The sequence below is a fragment of the Bos indicus x Bos taurus genome, chromosome X, assembly GCF_003369695.1.
Source record: "Bos indicus x Bos taurus breed Angus x Brahman F1 hybrid chromosome X, Bos_hybrid_MaternalHap_v2.0, whole genome shotgun sequence".
Lineage (NCBI taxonomy): Eukaryota > Metazoa > Chordata > Mammalia > Artiodactyla > Bovidae > Bos > Bos indicus x Bos taurus.
The window spans coordinates 132789883-132813621 of NC_040105.1; the positions used below are offsets into that span (position 1 = coordinate 132789883).

At 42.8% G+C, this 23739-nt stretch overlaps 1 long non-coding RNA gene across 1 annotated transcript in view; it reads left to right on the plus strand.

Moving 5' to 3' along the window:
- Positions 1 to 5447: 5447 nt before the first annotated feature.
- LOC113887782 overlaps positions 5448 to 23739 on the plus strand; it is a 140693-nt gene continuing 122401 nt past the window's right edge. Inside the window, exons 1-2 of the long non-coding RNA XR_003509826.1 lie at positions 5448 to 5585; positions 8317 to 8422. This is a non-coding gene — a long non-coding RNA (uncharacterized LOC113887782). The remainder of the gene's footprint in view (positions 5586 to 8316; positions 8423 to 23739) is intronic.

Genomic DNA, 23739 nt, shown 5'->3' on the forward strand with positions numbered 1-23739 from the left:
TTATTGTGATCCACACAGTCAAAGGCTTTAGCATAGTCAATAAAGCAGAGATAGATGTTTTTCTGAAACTCTCTTGCTTTTTCCATGATCCATTGGATGTTGGCAATTTGATCTCTGGTTCCTCTGCCTTTTCTAAAACCAGCTTGAACATCAGGAAGTTCACAGTTCATGTATTCCTGAAGCCTGGCTTGGAAAATTTTGAGCATTTCTTTACTAGCGTGTGAGATGAGTGCAATTGTGTGGCAGTTTGAGCATTCTTTGGCATTGCCTTTCTTTGGGATTGGAATGAAAACTGACCTTTTCCAGTCCTGTGGCCCCTGCTGAGTTTTCCAAATTTGCTGGCATATTGAGTGCAGCACTTTCACAGTGTCATCTTTCAGGATTTGAAATAGCTCAACTGGAATTCCATCACCTCCACTAGCTTTGTTTGTAGTGATGCTTTCTAAGGCCCACTTGACTTCACATTCCAGGATGTCTGGCTCTAGGTCAGTGATCACATCATTGTGATTATCTGGGTCGCGAAGATCTTTTTTGTACAGTTCTTCTGTGTATTCTTGCCATCTCTTCTTAATATCTTCTGCTCCTGTTAAGTCCATACCATTTCTGTCCTCTATCACGTCCATCTTTGCATGAAATATTCCCTTGGTATCTCTGATTTTCATATAGCATGTAGGTTGAAGTATATTGATGTCTGCAATTACTCTGACATGCACCAAAATTAAGATGGGTTTATTGATGAATAGAGGGATGGATAGATGGATAAAGCAAGTATAGAAAAATGTTAATGACAGAATTTAGGTTGTGAGCATATGGTTTTCCCCAGAGAAGGCAACGGCACCCCACTCCAGTACTCTTGCCTGGAAAATCCCATGGACGAAAAGGAGCCTGGTGGGCCGCAGTCCATGGGGTCACTAAGAGTCGGGCATGACTGAGCAACTTCATTTTCACTTTTCACTTTTCACTTTCATACATTGGAGAAGGAAATGGCAACCCACTCCAGTGTTCCTGCCTGGAGGATCCCAGGGACAGGGGAGCCTGGTGGGCTGCCATCTATGGGGTCGCACAGAGTCGGACATGACTGAAGTGACTTAGCAGCAGCAGCATATGGTTTTCACACTCCTCCAAATTTTCTGTATTTAAAAAAATTTTTTCCAAATAAAAATTTTGGAAAGAAACAAGACCTGGGTTTGAAGCCTGACTTTCTGGCACTTAGAGCAAGTGACTAGGAAAATTACATGAACACTCAGTTTTTCTCTCTCTGCAAAATGGACATGCTAATAAGAGGAGGGATACCCAATGAGGTAGCTACCAGCATTTCACAAACTGATACTTGAGACCAAATATCAACATTGTGAATGTAGATTATGACTTTTTTATTCAAAAAGATTTGTTTTGTTGCATATGGGGTTGCATGAGCCAGGGTTAGGCCACTGGCCAGAAACCTTTAGAGGCTGATGATATTACCCTGGTTCAGTTCAGTCTCTCAGTCGTGTCTGACTCTTTGTGACCCCATGAACCACAGCATGCCAGGTCTCCCTGTCCATCATCAACTCCCGGAGTTTACCCAAACTCATGTCCATTGAGTCGGTGATGCCATCCAACCGTCTCCTCTGTCGTCCCCTTCTCCTCCTGCCCTCAATCTTTCCCAGCATCAGGGTCTTTTCAAATGAGTCAGCTCTTCGCATCAGGTGGCCAAAGTATTGGAGTTTCAGCTTCAACATCAGTCCTTCCAATGAACACCCAGGACTGATCTCCTTTAGGATGGACTAGTTGGATCTCCTTGCAGTCCAAGGGACTCTGAAGAATCTTCTCCAACACCACAGTTCAAAAGCATCAATTCTTCTGTGCTCAGCTTTCTTATAGTCCAACTCTCACATCCATACATGACTACTGAAAAAACCATAGCCTTGACTAGACGGACCTTTGTTGACAATGTAATTTTGTTATTATCCACATCTGTCCCTTGATATATAGGTAAAATTTTTTACCTAGGTAAGACTTTTATCCATTAAAATTTTCAGAGTGAATTACATTCATTTCCTTTTTGGTGTGTACACACACACACACACACACACACACAAGAATCCTATAGATTGATGACCCAGCAAGTTGCTGCAAATAATGGTTGGGAACCCTGAAGCCCTTTGTATTCCATCATTCATTCGACAAACAAAGATTTATTGAACACTTACTATATGCCAACACTGTGTGAGGCTCCAGGTTATAGAGTTGAGTAAAACACAATTTCTGTTCTCCAAGAGCCCACAGTTTAGTGGGAAAACAAATAGGCATGATAACAGAGACAACATAGAATGAGAAGAGCTGTGGGGGTGGAAAGGACAGGTAACAGGACTCCTGCTGCTGCTGCCATTTAGTCACTCAGTCATGTCCAGCTCTTTGTGACCCCATGGACTGTAGCCCACCAGGCTCCTCTGTCCATGGATTTCTCAGGGAAGAATACTGGAGTAGGTTGCCATTTCCTCCTACAGGCCATTAAATTGAGCTTGGTGCCACAAAGTGTCGTGCTGCTCCTCATTCATAGAGGTAACACTCAAAGCCGTGTCTCTGCTAGTTTTCACTGAGGCAACCACCATCTCTCATGAGTTTTCCAGCTTCTTTGATGAGTTTTTATATCCTCATCTAATCTGTTCATCCCTAGGGTGAGTAAGTCACAAGTGTTTCTTCTACCAACATTTGACCTTCTAAGCTGTGGAGGGTCGCTCATCACAAATTGTATGGTTAGCTCTGAAAATGAGTCTTTCAGACACAGATGGGGGAAAATTCTCCTGATCATTCCTTTGTCTGTTTCATCTTCATGCCTCCGCCAAGTTCAAATCACTCTGTTCCTCCAAAATTTCAAGTTTTCTCCCCTGCACTCCCCGGTCCTTAACAAGCTGTTGATGTTCCAGGAAATGTCTTTTCCTATGAAAGACACATCATGGCAATGAAACAGCTGGAGTCCTCTGACAGCAAATCAGCGAGGCCTTGGGGTATCAGTGTGATGAGCAACTCAGCCAGAAAGTGTCTATTCTCTAGCTGAGCAAATGTCATCTCCACCAGGAAGCTGCAAAAGGATGGCGAGAGACTGCACTGAAGTGTCTGTGAGGCTGAGTTCCAAGGAAAAAAAAATCTATAAATACAAATATGCTGCAATATGGGAGTGCCTGATTCAAGGGTAAATCTATGAATGCATCTCTCTTTAGAAGATTCAGAAGCACAATTTACATGCTCTATACACTAAATGGAAATGATTATAAGTAATGTGTCTTAATAACATAAACTTAATAATATTAATTCATAGATTTCCCTATGATAGACTCTTGTAAGAAATTAATTGTGGAACTAAACCAAATATAATTAGCTACCTTTGTACTCGATGAAAATGGCTACCTACCACCAGCAGGATAAGTCTGCTGAGTTTAGCTGTTAATTGGAATTGGTTCACACTAACCCTTCCATACCTTTATTAAAGTTATCAATATCTTTCTGAGCAGAGGCCCAGGCCAATTCAAAATAAAATTGTGTGTCTGTGTGTATTGGGATAAATGTAGATACATACCTGAAAGACTAATATTAAATCACCAGAAATTTATTTTACTATGTGGGAACACACACACACACACACACAATTACCAACTACTACTATTGTTATTTTATGTTATGTTATTTTAAAAACAAGCAAGCATGAAGGCCGGAGTATTAAAATAAAAACAGCCAATTCAGTTGACTACATTAAATAGGACTAACTTAGTCTCTGTGAAAAACAAAATTGAAAAATAGGCAAATCAAAAAATAAAAGCAAAAACATAATTAAATTTAGCCTGTGCTATCTTTGTTTTTGTTTTCACTTCATCCCCAGCAGGGGTAAACTCTATCACAGACTGGCACAGTTCCATGAGCTGCCATATGGAAACAACTGATTGAGAGTTTGGGCGGATCCCAACTATTAATATAAGAAATGGGCTAGGGACTAGAATTCTGAATCGGGTCCTTTCACGAAGCTTTGTTCCAAATGTGAACCTTCCCTCTGACTAGACAATGCCCTCTTTATCACAGGATTTTGACAAGGTTTCTAACCATTAAAAAAAGATCTAGGTGTAACTTGGATTCTCTGGTCTGCTGAATATTCAGTGAGGGATGGTTCAAAAACAAACAAACAATAGGATGCTCAATGGGATGTGAAAATCTGATTGATCCAAAAAAATTGTTAGCATATTAAAAAAATGAAGCTACTCCTCTTGTATCTTGGAAGAGCTAGTCAGTAATGGTAAGTCTTTGAAAATTATACTCTTTACTCCAAATTCTACTGAAATAATTTGATGTTAAACCAGCTGATCACTTATTGTATTGCATTAGGTATTTAGACTTTCTGTATGGTTTTGACTATCTGCTTTCCATTAGTTGATTTTTTTTGACTTTATATTTGATCATTGTGACTTATGCCAGATTCCTATTGTTCCCTTGACCCTGTGATCAGGATATTAGCAAATAATAGTTGTCTTTTTTATAACCTTGTGGTTTGCATCCTGGCATATTATCATGCCAAATGGTTCACACTCTTTCTAGCTTCCTTTACCATGTAGATTTGTGGTACTTACACATATTTCTTTCTGGCTTATTTCTTATGTTGGGACAATTCCGACATCTCTTCCACTTGACATTATTTTCCCATATCTTTCAGTGTTCTCACTTATTTGTTACCCAGCAAGATATAAATGTTGTTCTCAACCGAAAATTCAATTCAATTTGGAGCTACTATTGCAAGGCACTGTGTTAGGCTCTGTGGAGAATTCAGAGTTGAGTGTGGCTCAATTTTTGCCTCTAAGGAATTTATGGTTGAGTAGATGGTAAGGATAAATAATCATCCCAATGTCTACTAAGAGCTGGACCAAAAATATCTACTAAAAGCTAGTTTCCCAGAGGAGAAATATGAGGAAGAAGAGAGTGTATCTAGATAAGTGACTAGAAAAAGGTTTAGAGAGGAGTGGGTATTTGAATTGGATCTTGAAGGTGTATAGGATTTTGATAGGCAGGGATGAAGAGAGTTGAAATGATTCCTGATGTTGGGGCCAGTGTGAAGAAAGCAGGAGAGACTCTATCTTGAAGCCTGTTGTCCATCTTAAAGACAGGATGTGAACTGGGCCTAAACCCTGACCAAAAGTAAGAAAACTGTTGCTAGTGAAAACCAGGTCTTGTGGAGACTTCCCTCCCTAAGGATGGCAAACAGATTGTAGTTGAGGTCAGGCTGCCCCTGTTAGGTTAACCATGGAGACATCCCCCAGCTTGTTAAGCATTGTTCCCTCCACCTTTAACCTTAATTGTTTGTTCTCCTAGCACCTGCTTGTTGTAAAACTCAATCATATGCACCAAAGAGGTTGCTAACATGTAACCAGTCAAGTAGTGGGGGGTATAAAACTGGGCCTCTCAGAAACATCAGGGTCCTTGTTGGGGCCTGATTCCCCTTGGACCTGCTGGTGTAGTAAACTGTACTCGATTGTCTTACGTGTCCTCCGAGGTGTGCTTTTCGACTTTGGATTCCACAACACTGATGATTGCTCACACAGAATTTGGAGTCTATGGCAAAGGTAAATAAATAAAAAATGCTACCAATTTAAAGGCTATGTTGATTTAAACTCAGCAAATTATAATTGGCTTAACATAAGTATTTTCATCCTGTTAAGAGTAGTGAGTTAATAAATTAATTTATAAAAACACGTGATAAAAAACACGTGGAGTTAATTGGGTTTACATCTGTTGGCTATGCAATCTATGGCAGGTTACTTAGCAGATCTATGGCTCAGTTCCCTTACCTGTTAAAACTGAAATAATGGTTAAAACAGTGTCTGGCATGTCATAACATTAGAAGTTACAGCACACCCTCTGTGTGTGTGCTCAGTTGTGTCTGACTCTGTGATCCTGTGGACTGTAGCCTGCTCCTCTGTCCATGAAATTTTCCAGGCAAGAATACTGGAGTGGGTTGCCATTTTCTCCTCCTGGGGATCTTGCCAATCCAGGGACTGAACCCGCTTCTCTTGCGTCTCCTGCATTGACGGGTGGATTCTTTACCACTAGCACCACCTGGAAAGCCCAAGCACACAATAAATTGTTGCAATTATTTTTTCCGAAACAGAGTCGGTTTATGGAGTGAGATTGTTTCTTGAAGACTCTCTGCACTTACGGAGGTCCCATGGGCCAGTCGTTGAAGGGATGGAAACCCATTCCAGTACTCTTGCCTGGAGAATCCCATGGATGGAGGAGCCTGGTGGGCTGCAGTCCATGGGGTCTCTAAGAGTCGGACATGACTGAGCGACTTCACTTTCACTTTTCACTTTCATGCATTGGAGAAGGAAATGGCAACCCACTCCAGTGTTCTTGCCTGGAGAATCCCAGGGATGGGGGAGCCTGGTGGGCTGCCATCTATGGGGTCGCACAGAGTTGGACACGACTGAAGCAACTTAGCAGCAGCAGCAACATGGGCCAATTTGCAGACTCACCACTGAAATTCCAGATCTGAGCTCTCTGCCTGTAGCCATGATCTGGAAGTCTGATACTGGGTAGAGCTTAGGCTTGAAAGGTTACCAGGAAAAAGGAACACATGTGTATTCCAAATCATATGTAGCTGGCAGAGAGGTTTGAAGCTTACTGAGCGTCACTTTGCTTGAAGTAGACAATTTTCCAGATTTAGTTACAGGATGCTCAGAGCTGCTGACACCTTTGTGAGCACAGGTGTGAGGCATTTAGGCATGGATGTGTGAGATTTTTTTTTTTTTCAGCTGATACAAAGAAAGTCTGATTGCTTTGCTTTGGTGCCTAACAATAGGCAGAGCAGCTGTGGGCTCACGCCAGGATTACTGGGAGGGAACGTGTTTTCCTCCTGGGGTGGGGGGAGGTTTTAAATCTGGGAAGTTGCTTTGTGAAAGAGGGGCTGGAAGAAGCTGCTGCTGCAGGCTTCCCAGCTTTAGGAAGACCAGGTTTGTCAAACTTACTTAAAAGGTCAACTACATTTATTTATTTTTTAGGGTACAAAAGCATTCCTAAAAATTGAAGGTGCTTCCTGAGTGTGTTTATGCTTTGTTAACATATAATAATAGACTGTTGACAGAGAGGAGTCAAAATGAAAGCCTTTGCAGCTATGGGTCTTTGAAGATCCATGTGACTTGAGAGTCAGGGTTAGTATAAAAGTCAGATTCATTTAATTTATAATCCCTGTTTGTTTACCACTTATATTTGTTACTTTGTCCAGGCTCGTACTACTCACCCCATGACAGGCTGATAAATCAAGAGACAGGATGTTGGGGCAGGAATAGCAACTTTGGGAAAGCCAGCAAAGGAGAAGGTGGTGGGCTAAAGAATCATCCTGCCCAGGTTTTGACATTAGTTTCTTTTGTGCTACCAAGAATACCGTGGGTGCGGGCTGGAGGCAAGGTCAAAAGACAATAGGTCTTACAAATGTTTTGATGCTGGCCAGGCCCCAAGGGGATTTGTTACATTGTTCGTCTAGCACCTGCTGGAACTTGGGCCTGCTTGAGATATTGCCTTGAACTAAACAAATGTGTTTTATGCTCCAGAGTAGGAGGTCAGGTTCACCGAAATGGTATATCTTTTAAGCTAAAGGCCACATCCCTTTAGTGCTTAACTTGCCTGCCTGTTAGTAAAAGCCAGTTTTGAGTGTCCACCGCACAGTGAGGCCGAATTGAAATGCCAGAATTTGGAGCAGAGAAAGGTTTATTGCAGGGCCAAACCAGGAGAGTAGATGGTTTGTATGCAAAACCTCCAAAACTCTTGGGTGGTTTGGGGCAGGGGACAAGTTTTTATAGGCAAAATTTGGGGTGAGGGCCGCAAGGTGTGTGGCTTTCTTCTGACTAATAGGTGATGAGGTAACAGGGTGGAAGTCCACGAATCTGGTGCACAGCCTGGAGTTACTGTGTCCACCTGAGTGGACGCCTTTAGTTCCTGCAGAAAAACTCAAAGATACTGTTTTGTATATCCTTTCCAGAGAAATGGGGAACTTGTCCTATGGCTGCAGTTTTGTTTCTTGACTGCTCCTCCTTTGTTTCTGCATCCCCACCCTTCCGTGATGAGCAGCTGTTTGAATCTGCCCTTTGGAACTCAGGGAAGGTCTAGGAGGCTGAATGAAACTATTACCTACAAATGAAAAACGGGGGACCCAGAAAGGCTTTTGTACCCAGAAGGGCCCTACAGGGCCCTGCTCAGTTTCATGCCTGCTTGACCTAATACAACTAAGCAAAAGCAATTGAATACAAAGGCTAAAGTAAAAGAACCTGATCACTTATGGAGTTGGGTTTGTTCTTGCAGATCACATATCAAGCTTCTGCGATGGACCAGGCATTGTAATAGGCACTCGAGAAACAAGGATATTCCCAGTCCTCAAGGATCTTCCCTTCTGGTTTGCAAGGAAATGGTGAGTCCAGTAATAGATGTATGGAGTAGCAAATGGCAGCAAAGGTGGAGTGACTGGGGATTGTGTTTACTTCATTTCTGATCTCATGCCTCTCCCAGTGCCTGCTTGATAAATAGAGGTGAAAAGATTTTTAAATTTACAATAGTAAGAGGGAGATTTTACACAAATCTGCTGGAGTCCAGAGTGTGCATAAGGTCCAGCCCCTGAAGCGAGTCATAGCAGCTATAGAGTCTTTTCTGCTCCGAGGTCTCACCTCTTTGATGAATGAGCTCGGAGTCTTTTCTTTGGATGCTGCTGACTCTCTTCTTGTCATTTCCTTACATTGTGAGGGTCTGTGCTCAGCTGAGGTCTCTTAAGATCCATCTCACAGGTTATTTGAGCCTGGCTGCACTAAACAGATGAGGCAGCTCTCGGATTCTCTCATCTTCATGGCTGCCACTTCTACTTAGGACCAGAAGCGCTCACTGCTTTTCTGAAGAAATGCACAAAGTCAGGAGGGCAGCCACACTTGGCCCTAATCTGCTCAGAAATTGAAGGTGGTGTGTGTGTGTGTGTGTGTGTGTGTGTGTGTGTGTATATATATGTGTATATATATATATATATATATGAGTCAGGAGTGAGGTATGAGGAAGAAATGACAACACATGTAGAGATGCAGTTAGCCAAGGCACTAGTTTTGAGAAATCCATCTTCTTGGCTGGTTGGATCAGTTTCCGTTAGTAGTAAAATGGAATCCTTGAACTAGTTTGACAGGTTGAAATATTGAGAAACCTTCTTTCTCTTTTAATTCCAGTTCAGAAGGAACATTGCTCAGCTCACTTTCTGTGATATATAAACCAACCCCTGGCAAAATTACGAAGTCAGCAAAGTTGGTCTTTGGTAGTTCCTCATCTTCACTCCCTTCCTGGCCTATTTCCTCCTCCTTATCCCCATGATGGTTTGTTCCTTCTTTTTTCCTTCCCACCTAGATTCCCAGAGCCCACAACCTTTCTTCTGTCCTATCTATAAAATCCTGTCCTATGAGAGCATGGAGAACTGCTCCTTCATAAAGGATGAATGACTGATGGCATCCCCAAGAGCCACTACATAGAAGGGGACTCGGTTGGTGGGGTAAATCTCTATATGAAATTTTTGGCACTTGGAAGTGGCTGGAGATAGGGGTGAGATGGGATGGAGGCGTTTTGTTTCCTTCCCGATGCTCCCCGAGTCTAATCTCAACAGGCAAGTGGACTTCTTGCTTAGTATAGTGATAAAGAGATCAGACTGACCTGGATTATACCCTGGATTCATTGTTTAATAGTTGTGTGGCTTTCAACAAGTTCTATAACATGTTTGTAACCAATCTGTGTCTCAATTTCCTCCTGAATGTGGGCAAAAATACCTGGCTCATAGGGTTATTTTATGGATTTGGGGATGTGGTAAGGCTCTTGGCATGGGTGTTATCCCATAGAGTGATCATTTAAGTATTTAGTATTCCAAATGCCACCCTATTTATGTCACTTCTCTGCTCAGAAGGCTTCCATGATTTCCTGCTGTTCTAGAGAACCAAGTCCTAAACCTTGGTGTTTTCAACTCTAAGATTGGACCAAAAAATAAAATATTCTTAAGAATGCTTTGGACAGTCTCTTTCTATCATCTTTGACTATGGAGTCAGACTTGATTGAAGGAGAGAGAGCTTTTCCTGGAGAGCAGTGACAGGTATATTCAGTTCAGTTCAGTTGCTCAGTCATGTTTGACTCTTTGCAACCCCGTGGACTGCAGCATGCCAGGCCTCCCTGTCCATCGCCAACTCCCAGAGTCTACCCAAACCCATGTGTATTGAGTTGGTGATGCCATCCAACCGTCTCATCCTCTGTCGTCCCCTTCTCCTCCCGCTTTCACTCTTTCCCAGCATCAGGGTCTTTTCAAATGAGTCAGCTCTTCACATTAGGTGGCCGAAGTACTGGAGTTTCAGCTTCAGCATCAGTCCTTCCAATGTGTATAAGCATAGGTAAAACCAGTCCTATTCTGTAGAAAAGCATGCAAAAATATGACTTAAGTCCTCTTCACTTTGGGCAGGGCTTGGATAGATCCCAGAAGCATGCAGGGCATGTTGGTTCTCCGTGAATGGGTAACAGGTTCTAGTCACAATTAAACTGATGCCGAAGAAAATAAACCACACAGCTCAGGCACAGAGACCTTGAACTATGACCCTATTGTCCTGGCTTTCGGTCTGGTGGATTTTGAGGCCACTTTTCCTCTACTGACTGGAGAAGGAAATGGCTATCCACTCCAGTATTCTTGCCTGGAGAATCCCATGGACAGAGGAGCCTGATGGCCTACAGTCCATGGGGTCGCAAAGATTCAGACACGACTGAGTGACTAACACTTTCTTTTCCTTTATTGAACCATGCTGTCTCCTGTTTTCTAGGGTCGGATAGATGTGGGGCTGAATAACAAAACTCCTTTTCAGCCATTAATAAATTAGTTGTAATTAATTTCTCAGAGGCACTTGCAATCCCATGTGTTACCCTAAGGAAAGGGGTCACTTAGACAGGAAAGTGTAGGTGAGAGACGGGAGATTCTACAGGGAGGTCAACAGCAGATGGTACTCGGCAATGGAAGGCAGCAGGAGGGCCCTGGGCAGCTGGAGAGCTGTGAAAAGAAGAGGAATGCCCCAAGCAAGTGTCCTCTGCCTTTCAGGTGTACTTCATTTGCCTTTGGGGGCAGGAAGCGGGGAATATATTGATGGCTGAGATTCACGGTTGACTTGAAATCTGCAGAGGACAGGTCACCTAATACTGACCTTCAGACACTGACTGATGTTGAATTTTGCATTCAAACAAGTTACTCTTTGCAGTTAAAATCTCCACAAATGAATCCTTTTTGTAAGCCGCACTGAACATGCTCATGAATCATCCTTATCTGTGGATTTACCCTTAAAGGGCTTAGAGGTGCAGTCTATCAAAAGTGGCTTAGATCCTCATCCTGCTTCTAGGATTGTCATTGATGAATGTATTTCGATGGTTGGAGTCCCCATCATGGCGCCTCCATAGAGCTTGGCCCAGACCCTAATTTTTAGCTGTGCTTGTCTTGTGCTCTGACACCTCACGAGTCTTGCTATTTCTAAATTTTATGCAATTTAGATTAAAAAAAATTAAAGATATTTCCAGGGAATAGAATAGTCACATTGGATGACTGAGGAAACGTTTCCTGATCGCCATGTACCCAGGAAACCAAATTGGTAGGGCAGCTTCAGTGTATTGTCAAGAACACTTACCAGTGGTGTGACCTTGGTCAAGTCACTTTCCCTTGAGTCTGGTTTCCCTTCCATGATACAGGGAAAGATTTCCCTACTTCATAGGATTGTGGTATTGATTAAATGAGAAGGTGTTTGAAAATAGATGATAATGTATGAATTGCAGAAGGAGCTCATCAAAGGAATAACAGCCTGGAAGAGGCAAAATAATATGCAAATATCATGTATTAATGTCAAGAGGTATTGCAATCCAGTGGTTTGCAGTGGTTCCCAACCTTCCTGGCACTGGGGACGGGTTTCATGGAAGACAATTTTTTTCATGGACCAGGGGAAGGGGGATGGTTTGGGGATGATTTAAACACATTACATTTATTGTGTACTTCTAATCTAATGCCACCTCTTATCTGACAGGAGGTACCAGTCCATGCCCAGAGGCTGGGGACCCCTGGACTACAGAATAAGCTCTGTAATCAAACAGCTTGACCTCACATGATGGTGTTACCATTTACTAGCTGTGTCATTTTGTATGTTAAACTCTCTGAGGCTCTGTTTCCTTACCTGTAAAATGGGATAATGGAACCCATTGCCATAGGGTAGTTATGAAGAGTAAGTTATTAATGAATGCTCAGTGCTTAGCACAGGAGCTAGCACATAGTCAGCTGCTATTATGAACAAAGTAGTGAAACAGTAACCAATTCCTTGCAGTGTGCAGCAATGATCTACTTCCATACAGTCACGTTTGATTATTAAATACCTTTGTTGTGAGGCAGGCAGGACAGACATTATCATCATTTTATGTGGGGGTTGATGAGCCCCTCAGGGATCCTCAGCAACAGTGAAAGGCCTTTGTTTTGGAACCCAGAGCTCTGGATTCCTTCTTAATGTCAAAGCCTCCTTCCTCTGCCTATGTTTGAAGGCTGACCTACCATATGGATTATCATCAAGTTATCAAATAAGCCACAGGCAAGGGCAAACGAGGCTTCGTCACTTTCTCTGGGTTGGGTAACACACCTGAATCAGAGCCCCCTCACTTTGGCTCCTATTACTAATAAGTATATTTCATCATGAACTAGATTGCAGCTTCTTTCTAATAGAATTTAAGAATGTTACTGTTTGTTGTGTTCTGTAAGCCTTTCCCACGCCTGTTTATTATGAAGCTATCTCTTTTTTTAACTTCTTTGTTAATCACAGCAGATATCTTTGTCATTTGGGGACTCACTCTGTATTAATGAGTATGGATTGGACTCCTCCTAATTGTTCTCTGAATACCTCCCAATTTTCAGGAGCGTAATTGATTTCAATCAACTTCTTTAGTACACTCTCTACACTGTTGAAGCCTGTAATTTTCAAGTTCAATATTTGTGTGCTCACACCCTCAGGAGTGCTTCAGTTATATCCTGTTTTAATCCTGGGATTCTAACCAGTCACCAACTTGAAGTATATTTATCATTAAACTCATTTATTGTTTAGTATGGCTGGGCCATGCTTTAAGGCATAACTCATATATGACCTCTAAATTTTTTGAAAAGCCAAATTACAAGAGCACTTTTAAATTTAAACTACAATCTACTTGGCTTTAGTGAAGAGTTTATTGAAATGTTTCCAATGCCTTTGCTGCTGCTGCAGCTAAGTTGCTTCAGTCGTGTCCAACTCTGTGCGACCCCATAGACGGCAGCCCACCAGGCTCCCCCGTCCCTGGGATTCTCCAGGCAAGAACACTGGAGTGGGGTGCCATTTCCTTCTCCAATGCATGAAAGTGAAAAGTGAAAGGGAAGTCGCTCAGTCGTGTCTGACTCTTAGTGACCCCATGGACTGCAGCCCACCAGGCTCCTCCATCCATGGGATTTTCCAGGCAAGAACACTGGAGTGGGTTGCCTTTAGCTGTATAATAATCTGGGGTGAAGAAACTAAAGGTCACATGTTAGGTGTTTTCTGTGGACAATTAGTCAAAGAGGACACAACTCAGAAATAAGCTCATTGGGAAGACAATAATTCATTTACAGAAATCCAGTTTTAGTTTAACTTCTAGAAATGCAGATAATAAACAAATATATTTGGATACAGTTTCATATAATAGCTTTTCCTAGTTTTGAAAATTTTCCCCATCTGAAATTTTTTCCTTTTTCCCACCTCAAGTGCATGTTCAAAGATCTATGGTGATTTACTATTTTTCTATGTAATTTGGAACAGCTAATTTTACCCTACACTAGATACTCTATCATTAGTTCAGCCTCTAAGAGCTCAAAGCTTATCAGATATTTTTGGGAGGAATACCTAAATTGAGAATAGCTGCTTTCAACACTATATTTGTACTGCAGTTAACCTCATTGCGGAGAAGGCAATGGCACCCCATTCCAGCACTCTTGCCTGGAAAATCCCATGGACGGAGGAGCCTGGTGGGCCAAAGTCCATGGGGTCGATAAGAGTTGGACAAGACTCAGCGACTTCACTTTCACTTTTCACTTTCATGCATTGGAGAAGGAAATGGCAACCCACTCCAGTGTTCTTGCCTGGAGAGTCCCGGGGATGGGGGAGCCTCGTGGGCTGCCGTCTATGGGTTCGCACAGAGTCGGACACGACTGAAGTGACTTAGCAGCAGTAACCTCATTGAGAAATATCAATAACCTCAGATATGCAGATGACACCACGCTTATGGCAGAAAGTGAAGAGGAACTAAAAAGCCTCTTGAAAGTGAAAGTGGAGAGTGAAAAATTTGGCTTAAAGCTCAACATTCAGAAAATGAAGATCATGGCATCCGGTCCCATCACTTCATGGGAAATAGATGGAGAAACAATGGAAACAGTGTCAGACTTTATTTTCTGGGGCTCCAAAATCACTGCAGATGGTGACTGCAGCCATGAAATTAAAAGACGCTTGTTCCTTGGAAGAAAAGTTATGACCCACCTAGATAGCATATTCAAAAGCAGAGACATAACTTTGCCAACAAAGGTCCGTCTAGTCAAGGCTTTGGTTTTTCCTGTGGTCATGTATGGATGTGAGAGTTGGACTGTGAAGAAGGCTGAGCGCCAAAGAATTGATGCTTTTGAACTGTGGTGTTGGAGAAGACTCTTGAGAGTCCCTTGGACTGCAAGGAGATCCAACCAGTCCATTCTGAAGGAGATCAGCCCTGGATTTCCTTGGAAGGAATGATGCTAAAGCTGAAACTCCAGTACTTTGGCCACCTCATGTGAAGAATTGACTCATTGGAAAAGACTCTGATGCTGGGAGGGATTGGAGGCAGGAGGAGAAGGGGACGACAGAGGATGAGATGGCTGGATGGCATCACTGACTCGATGGATGTGAGTCTGAGTGAACTCTGGGAGTTGGTGATGGACAGGGAGGCCTGGCATGCTGTGATTCATGGGGTCGCAAAGACTCAGACACGACTGAGCGACTGAACTGAACTGACTAACCTCATTGAGGTTCTTACTGCCATTCTTCAGCTGGACTATTGCAAAAGCTTAACTGGTCTTCCTCTCATCTCCCCATGTCAAGTTATCACACACACTATTGCCAGAATAATCTCACCCAAACATTATGCTTTCCTTTGTTAGGTCTGCAATGGCTCCCTGTTACCCCTGGCCTGGAATGCCAGATCCCATAATCTGAATTTAAAATTTACCTTTCCAACTCTATTTGCTATTATGACGTCACATACCGTATGCTCCAGCCAGCCTAACTATTGTGATTCCTTGACAATAGGAATTGTCCATGCATATTCATGCGTACCCCTGTGTCTACTTCGGCTGATCCTTCAATCTCCAATAATACTCTCTTCACCACCTTTCTCCATCTGCATTTTATACATCTGCATTTGTTAGGATAAACAGAGGGCCTCATCCCCTCCCCCATTTTGAAAAAAGTGACCATAGAGTAAAAAGGCTTTAAAAATTCAGAAGGTCACTTGTTTCTCACGTGAAAGTTCTGCTGTGTTTCAGAACGATAGTGGCTGTGCTTTGCATCTTCATTCCAGAATTTAGGCTTCTTTACAAGTTGTCAATTCAACAAGCTACTGCTCTAGCATTCCCTAAGATGTGATTCTCATTTGAATGGTCGAGGCTGCCCTGTTGGGGGCCAGAGTGAGGTACTCCGCCCGTGGCAAAGGTCATGAGGAAGGAGGCTCGACATACGCAAAGGCGGGATCGAGCCTCAGGAGTCCCCTTGGAAATCCTCGAGCATTTACCCCCATAACCAGAGCCTGCCTACTTTACTACTTTGTGCTCATCTACACCTCTGACTTTATGGGGGGCTGTCCCCCACCACCTCTTTTGGAGAAGGAGTTAACCTAGAGCTCCAGTTAATAAAAACTCCTGGGCGTGACAAGAGTGTTTTAACCTACAAACTCCTTTGAAGGTTCTCTAGCCTACCTGACAGGCTTGTCAGGCCACATGTGATTGCTCACAGCCTCCCAACCGTGAGAGGCACGAGATGCTTTAAACCTTCTAAAAACAGGTTCCTTAGAAAAGTTAGAAAACTATTAGTATAATGGGCTGATTAGAAACTGTATTGGTGAAGGGTTTTTCATTTGTTGAGCCAATGTTTGTTGCTAAGACTCCACATCCCCTGCCCTTACACACATTAATGAATGAATAGAAGAAATAAGTATTAACCTTTGATATAAATCACATTAGACCTTAGGCTAAGTAAATTCTTTCCTTAACTAAAACCCACTACACCCTCACCCTATAGGAATGTAACTTTATTTGAGTGACGTCTGTTTTAAGAATAATCACCCTTGGAGAGAAAAGTGTTCTGGTTAACTGACCACTGTCACAAGGAGAGGGTCGTAAATTCTCAGCAGGCCCCCCTGGCCAGAAGATGATGCAACACCCCTAAGACCTCTGTATACATTTGTGTGAAGCACCTGACTTTAATAAAAATCAGGACTGCTGTCCCCACGTGACTTTTGTATAACATCTCAGTGTATAAAAACAGACTCTGGAAAATAAAGAATTGGGATCAGTTCCTCGAAATACTGGTCTCCCCATGTTGCTCTCTCTCTCTCTCTCTGGCTGAGTCTCCATCTGGAGCGCGGAACCCGCCATGCTTACTAATTATGCCTGGGCTTCTAAGATCCGACCAGGGAGGCCTCAGTGTCTCCTCTCCTTCAGGAGAACGGAAGGACGCCTGCGGCCTACGTAAGTGGTGCAAACTTCTTGTCTTGAAGTTTTATTGGTCTCCTGCGTAAACCAAGCTACTCAGCCTCTTTTCTCCACTGAATTTTCCTACTGAGCTATCCTCATTCTATTACTCTTTATATCTTTGATGAATATTTAAATAGTTGCCTAAGCCGTCTCCCCTTCGAATACCCTGGATCAGCTGGGGCTGGACCCCGGCACTGCCCCACCTCCCCCCTCACACACATCCAGGACCTAGCTGGAGGAAGAGGAAAGTGAACAAGGCATGTCGACTCTTTTAAGTTGGAGGCCTGGAAGTGGTACATGCCACTTCTCAGATTCCATCAGAAATTAGCCACACACTCCGAGAGAGGCTAGGCAATGTAGTCTAGCCACACATGTGGAAGAAGTGGAGGGCAAATTTTGGCGGCCAGCTAGAAGCTTGTCACATTGTTGAAATCTGACTCACATGCTGTCTCCTTCAGATTTTTCTTGAGCCTCTCAGCTGAAAACCATTTATCTTTTGAACTACTTTAGCATGGGGCTCGGAGAAGGCAATGGCACCCCACTCCAGTACTTTGCCTGGAAAATCCCATGGATGGAGGAACCTGGTAGGCTGCAGTCCATGGGGTTGCTAAGAGTTGGACACGACTGAGTGACTTCCCTTTCACTTTTCACTTTCATGCATTGGAGAAGGAAATGGCAGCCCACTCCAGTGTTCTTGCCTGGAGAATCCCAGGGACGGGGGAGCCTGGTGGCTGCCGTCTGTGGGATCACACAGAGTCGGACACAACTGAAGTGACTTAGCAGCAGCAGCAGCCACCTGGGGCTTCTGACTGTCAAGTGTATCAGAATCTCCCATGGTTCTTGTTAAACTATAGTCTTGGTATTAGCATATACACTACTATATATAATAGATAAATAAGGACCCACTGTATAATACAGGGAATTGTGTTCAGTATCTTGTAATAACCTATAAGGAAAAGAATCTGAAAGAATGTATGTATAACTGAATCACTTAGCTGTGTGTTTGAAACTAACAACATTGTAGATTATGATAAAAAGGTTTAAGATTGCAAACGGAAGGGAAAAAATGAGTCTGAATCAGAGCAGGGCCTGAGAGTCTGCACTGCTAACAAGCTTCTCAGTGATACCCACACACTGGTAAGCAGAACATGCTTTGAGTATGGAGGTTCAAACCTATTTTCTGTTCCCCATCTGTGCGGTGTAACTTTTCCTGCTTCATACTAGCTATTCCTGTGCATATCTTAACCTCCTTACTAGACAGTTAACTCTCATAGTAGACTTGGGATCTCATTGGTATCTTTCTCACTATGCCTCCCTCCAGCACCAAGAATAATCTTGTACATTCAGAGGTACTTAATAAATATTTGAATAATTGATGAGCAGTGTCAAGTAATTCAGAATGTTGAGCATAAACTTTCAAAAAGTTTGTGCCAAGTTCTGGACTATGCTTAGTGCAATCACTTGTTTGGAAATGCTTTATTGGAAGCCCTCACGCCCATGTAGCCCAGCCAAACCCAGGGAGAAGCTGCCAGAGAGCTGAGCTAAGTGGAATTTAGCAAATGGAGACCACATTTTATCAAGGACTTTTCCCTTCCGTGTGCTGTGGAAATGCTAATACCTGTGTTTAGAATTCATTTCCAGAGTCTGTCTCTGTAACAAGAGTGGGTGGTTTTCGTTCATTTGTTCTCATGTGTGTGTGTGCATGCACTCGTGTGTACACATGCCCATGCCCACAGGGCCTCACAAGCCAGTGTGATAAATTTTGTTGAACTGGCAGTTTTCCACCTGGAAGCACTCAATGATCTTTCATTTGGAAGGTCTCAAGCTGGGCTCCAGTTAAGACTGGATGAGAATGACCCTTCTCAGCTTGGCACCACAGTAGCTTGTTCTTTTCTCAATCCTGACATATGTATTCATGTTCTGGGCCTTGAGGGTTGGAGTAGAAGAAGAGAGAGGGCATGAGGTAGACTGGGGTTTTAAGACCAATGCCATTTGGTAATCTCACTCGAACCACATGGAGCAAAATAAGACCTGAGGTCTCCTGTCTTGCTTCTCTTGCAGGCAGGATGAAACCTCTACCTGGAAATTGCTGTACATGAGACAGGACTGAAGTTTCCCTTTGGGGCTCTATGCAAAAAGATTTCCCAGGCAAATGATTCACGTTGTCAAGATCTTAGAGATTCTTAGCCTAATTGAAGAAATGAGTTTTAGTCTCTCTTAACCCCACCCCACAATTGACTGAGGCAGCAATCACAAAGCACAGAACTTCATTGTGGGGTCCTCACTTGTCACCTGCAAGGCTTGCCTGGTCCTTGGCAGTACCTTTTTAGCCCTTAATTCCATTAGTAGGCTTCTTTGGAATTGAAAAAGGAATATTCAGACATGCTACTCGTTTTTCCTGACCCCTTTCCTTACTGTGATGATGTAAGGGTTTACAATATTATCTGCATGTCGTGTCTTGATAGGTTATTACACGTTATTGTACAGGATTTTGTAAGTATTTTACATGTTTTAGCCTTTCCCCATCCTTGGTGAGACCTTATAGCATCATGAGAATAAAAATGTTCCTAACAGGGTTGGGACTATGGTGAGGCATGTCAGGTCCCTAGGGAGGAAAATTTAAGGAGGTGCTCACTTGACAAGTATAACCCTGTTCTTGCCAGACCCTGAGAGTGAGAATTTCCTGAAATCTTGTGCTTAGGAGCCTGTCTGGCCTTCTCCTAGTTCAGGTCCTAGCTGTCAAAGCTGAGACCCTGAAGTACCAGTGTTTCTGAGATTATTTGGAGAGTAGAGTCTATTCTTTAACCCCCTTTGTTTTTGGTAAATGCAAGGATCCTCCACATGCAGATGGGAGACACTAAAAATAAAGCTCAGAAATCATGTTTTTATTCATCACATGAATGTAACTGTCATTCTCTTCACTTGCCCTCCATGCTGTAGCTAAAGAAAGTCTTGACAGACACTTCTAACAAGCACACATTCATTATTAGTTTTGGGGCTCTCCTTGGATTTAACTCTTGACATTGGTCTCAAAGCCCCTTGAATTTTCAGACCATCAATGGCACATCTCAGCGCAGACAAACACATTATTCCTCTGCTGCCTAACAATACCCACTTGCAAGGTGTACGCGAATACCACCTAATTAGCTGTGACATGCATTTTTGGCATATGTTGGAAGTTAAAGCCACTTCCTTAGAGGAACTCAAACTCTGAATTTATCTTTATTAAGGCCTTGTCCAAATGATAAATATACACTGCCTCCTTGCTATCTACTGCTTAGAAATAAATCACTTTAGGATTGATTTGCTAACGACTTTCTTCACTGCAAGTGTCCTCCTGCCCCAGAGGTCATACTGTCCTTCTTCACAAACACTGGTAACCAGACAGACCCCAAGCTGGCCATGCAGTGAACGAAGTGAGGAAACTGGCATGAGGGGAAGTGATTCCCTTCACACAGTCCAGAAAAAGCAGCTTTACAGGCACAATATTCTGGGGGGAAAAAAAAGCCCGCCAAACAAGTGTGGGGTTGCAAAGAGTAGGACATGACTGAACAACAGCAAAACAAGTGTGGAGTATGTGAGTGAACAGATGGGGTGTGTTCACTTTTTTTTAAGCAAAATACTATGAACTTTGGTACTTCAGGAAGTACAAACTCCTCCAGGAGTCTGCTGTACTGGAGTGGGGAGCCTATCCCTTCTCCAGTGGATCTTCCTGACCCAGGAATCCAACCGGGATCTCCGGCATGGCAGGCAGATTCTTTACTGAGTTATGAGGGAAGCGCCCAGGAGTCTGCTAGGTAATTGAATAAACAAAACTGGTTGTGTAGGAAACATTCTTGAGGGGGGGGGGACTTCTGGGAAGCAGAAGAGATATTTCTCATCCACACCAATCTTCTCTTGCCACATGAGAATGTGGGCCAAATCTTGTTAGATCTTTTGATTCTTCAAGAGGATGTATGTGATTATTTTTTTCCCTAACACAACATTTCTGTCCTTTTATGTTGGAAAGTTAAACTTTTTAAGTTACTATGAGGGACAAAATATCCCAGAAGGAAATATTTGTCTCATTAAGTCTTGAACTCTGATGCCAGCTGAGTTCCTTGCTCAGGATCACAACTTTAAAATTTTTTTTTTTTTTTTTGATGTGGATCATTTTTAAAGTCTTTACTGAATTTGTTACAACTTTGCTTCTGTTTCATGTTTTGTTTTGGTTTGACTGCGAGGCATGTGGGACTTTAGCTCCCCAACCAAGGATCAAACCTGTGCCTCCTGCATTAGAAGGCAAAGTTTTAACCACTGGTCTGTCAGGGAAGTCCCAGGACCACAACTCTTGATTCACTTGGTGACATTTGATGACTCTGCCAGTCAAGATTTGGTTGTATATTCTTAAGATAACCAGATATTAAGATTTTCTTTTCAAAAGTCAGGTTTATGATGATCTTTGTCTCATTGCACTCACTAAGCTCCTTCTGGCAGAACACAACTGTAGACACCTGATTTCCATTAGCACATGCAGCTAACTATTCTTCCTTTACCTTTAGAGTGAGGCCACAAGAACCCTGGGAACTTTCTGCTTCCTGAGGAAGCAACTCGGCTTTCTTAACATTCTTCACATCTTGCTTGTCTCAACTCTTTGCTTCTTGGCCCTTTTGAATCCTCCTGACTGACTTCTGAATTTGTCAGGTGTTGACTAATAGAGGTGGAGCTCGAATCTAGGTGGCTCCATTCTTGAAGGAATGTGTTCTTTAAGTTTATTCCTTGTAGATTGAAGTAACGTATCTTAGATGTGCCTAGAGGCCTATATGTCTTGTGTCTGCCTGGCCTGCCCCTGTGATCTAAGATGTGAAATTACTTCATGGTCTGTGGAAATTCAAACACATCCTAAAGATTTTGGGTGACTTCCAGGGGAGCCTCATATACTTCTTGGTTATACTTGCTGACCCTGTCACATACTATATTTACTTGGTATGAAACATACCCAGTATGTATGGGCTTCCCTGGTGGCTCAGATGATAAAGAATCCACCTGCAATGTGGGAGATCTGAGTTCAATCCCTGGGTTGGGAAGATCCCCTGGAGGAGGGCTTGGCAACCCACTCTGGTATTCTTGCCTGAAGAATCCCCATGGGCAGTGGAGCCTGGTGGGCTACAGTCCATGGGGTCGCAAAGAGTCAAACATGACTGTGTTTCACACAACACATGAAACAGGGGCTCTGTCTCTCTCTCCATCAGGCTCTGCGTCTCCCGGCCAAACCAGCCATGAGCTCAGTAGACTTTCTTCAGCACGTATGTGGGCAGAGTCACGTCATCACTCACCCCCACAGACTTGTTCCATGTCACTTGCCCTGTTACTTTCCCATCTCAGCTCCTCACTTCCCTCCCTCCTATTTTGTCCTGACAATGCTAAATTTCTCCTCTATACTGGCAGAGCAGCCACTTCACTCTTCTGTGTCCTTGTTGCCGGTTATCACTTGGGTTGTTCAGGTTGGGATCATCTTTGTGAGCTTGTTAAGAACATTTTTCTTGTTCATTAACAAAAGTATCTAGTGCTAAAAAACCTTGTTGTCCTAAAATCTTAGGCTCACAGTATTTTGCTGTTTGAAATTGGACCAGGAATAATGGAACATCCCATTCTTACCTGGAAACTGCCTTGATTTCCAGTCCAGTTGCAGAACTTCATGGGATTTTGGGAACACCATTCCACGTTTATCTTAATTCTGTAGTTACCAAGGAGGTAAAACCCTGGGTCCACTTGTCAGCTCAGGGCTAAGGTTCCCCCTTTCATACAGAAGCCATGCTCTATTTTGAGACCATCAAACCATGGCTTCATTTACATTGTACCTACACACTTCTCCCCCACATTCTGTTTGCCTGATCCAAAATAATGCTGTCCCTTCCTTTGTTTGGTGAGGTTACATCATGGTTTCTCTACTGTGCAATCTCATTTGCTGTAGCAAGTTAATAAAGCTAATATCTGACTACCAGGGAGTCGGTGGCTATCTTTATTAAATGGGCTTTATGATGATAAAGCCACTGCTTTATCTGCTCCATTGCTCCAAGCACTTATTAAAGTATTTGTTCCTATACATGCAATTTTCTTCCTAAAAGAACCTATCTTTCACTGTACTAAAACTTTCACAAAGGCAGGGAATTTTTTCTGTTTTCTTCACTCCAATAGAACAGTACTTGGGACGTGTTGACAGAATGAATGAATTCTGTTAATAGCACTTACAGTTATATAAGAATGTGGAGATCATTTTATAAAACAATATGACACCTCATTTTAGCTTCCCTTGAACCCTGCCTTAAGTTGTGGAATTGGAAAGACCTGGGATAGACCATGTCTTAGTTTCTTTAGGCTGCTATAACAAAATACTATAGACTGAGTTGTTTATCAACAACAGAAAAATATTGCTTGTAGTTCTGGAGGCTGGGGAGGTTGGGTTCTGGTGAAGGCCCGCTTCTGACTTGCAGACTGTGACTTCTGTTGTTTCATGGCAGAAGGGACAAGGGAGTTCTTTGAGGTCGCTTTTACAAGGGTGCTAATCTCACTCATGAGGATTCCTCCCTTGTGACCTAATCACCTCCCCAAATGCCCCACCTTGTAATACTTTGCAGTTAGAATTTTAGCATGGGAATTTGGGGGGAGATACATTCAGTCTATAGCAGACCCCTATTCCAACTTTTAGCTAGTGTATGATTTGGGGTGAATTATTTAATCTCTTTATACCTTAATTATTTTAACTTAAAAATTTTTTTAGACTGTAAAGTGGGGATGATGCTACCTATCTTGATTGTTGTGAGGATTAGGTGAGGTGATTTATGTAAAGAGCTTATCATGCAGTCTGGCACATGTGAAGTTAAACATCAGCTAATCTTTTTCACTTTAACTCTCCTTGGCCATCATCGTTCCAGATGCCTGGGACTTGCATCTCT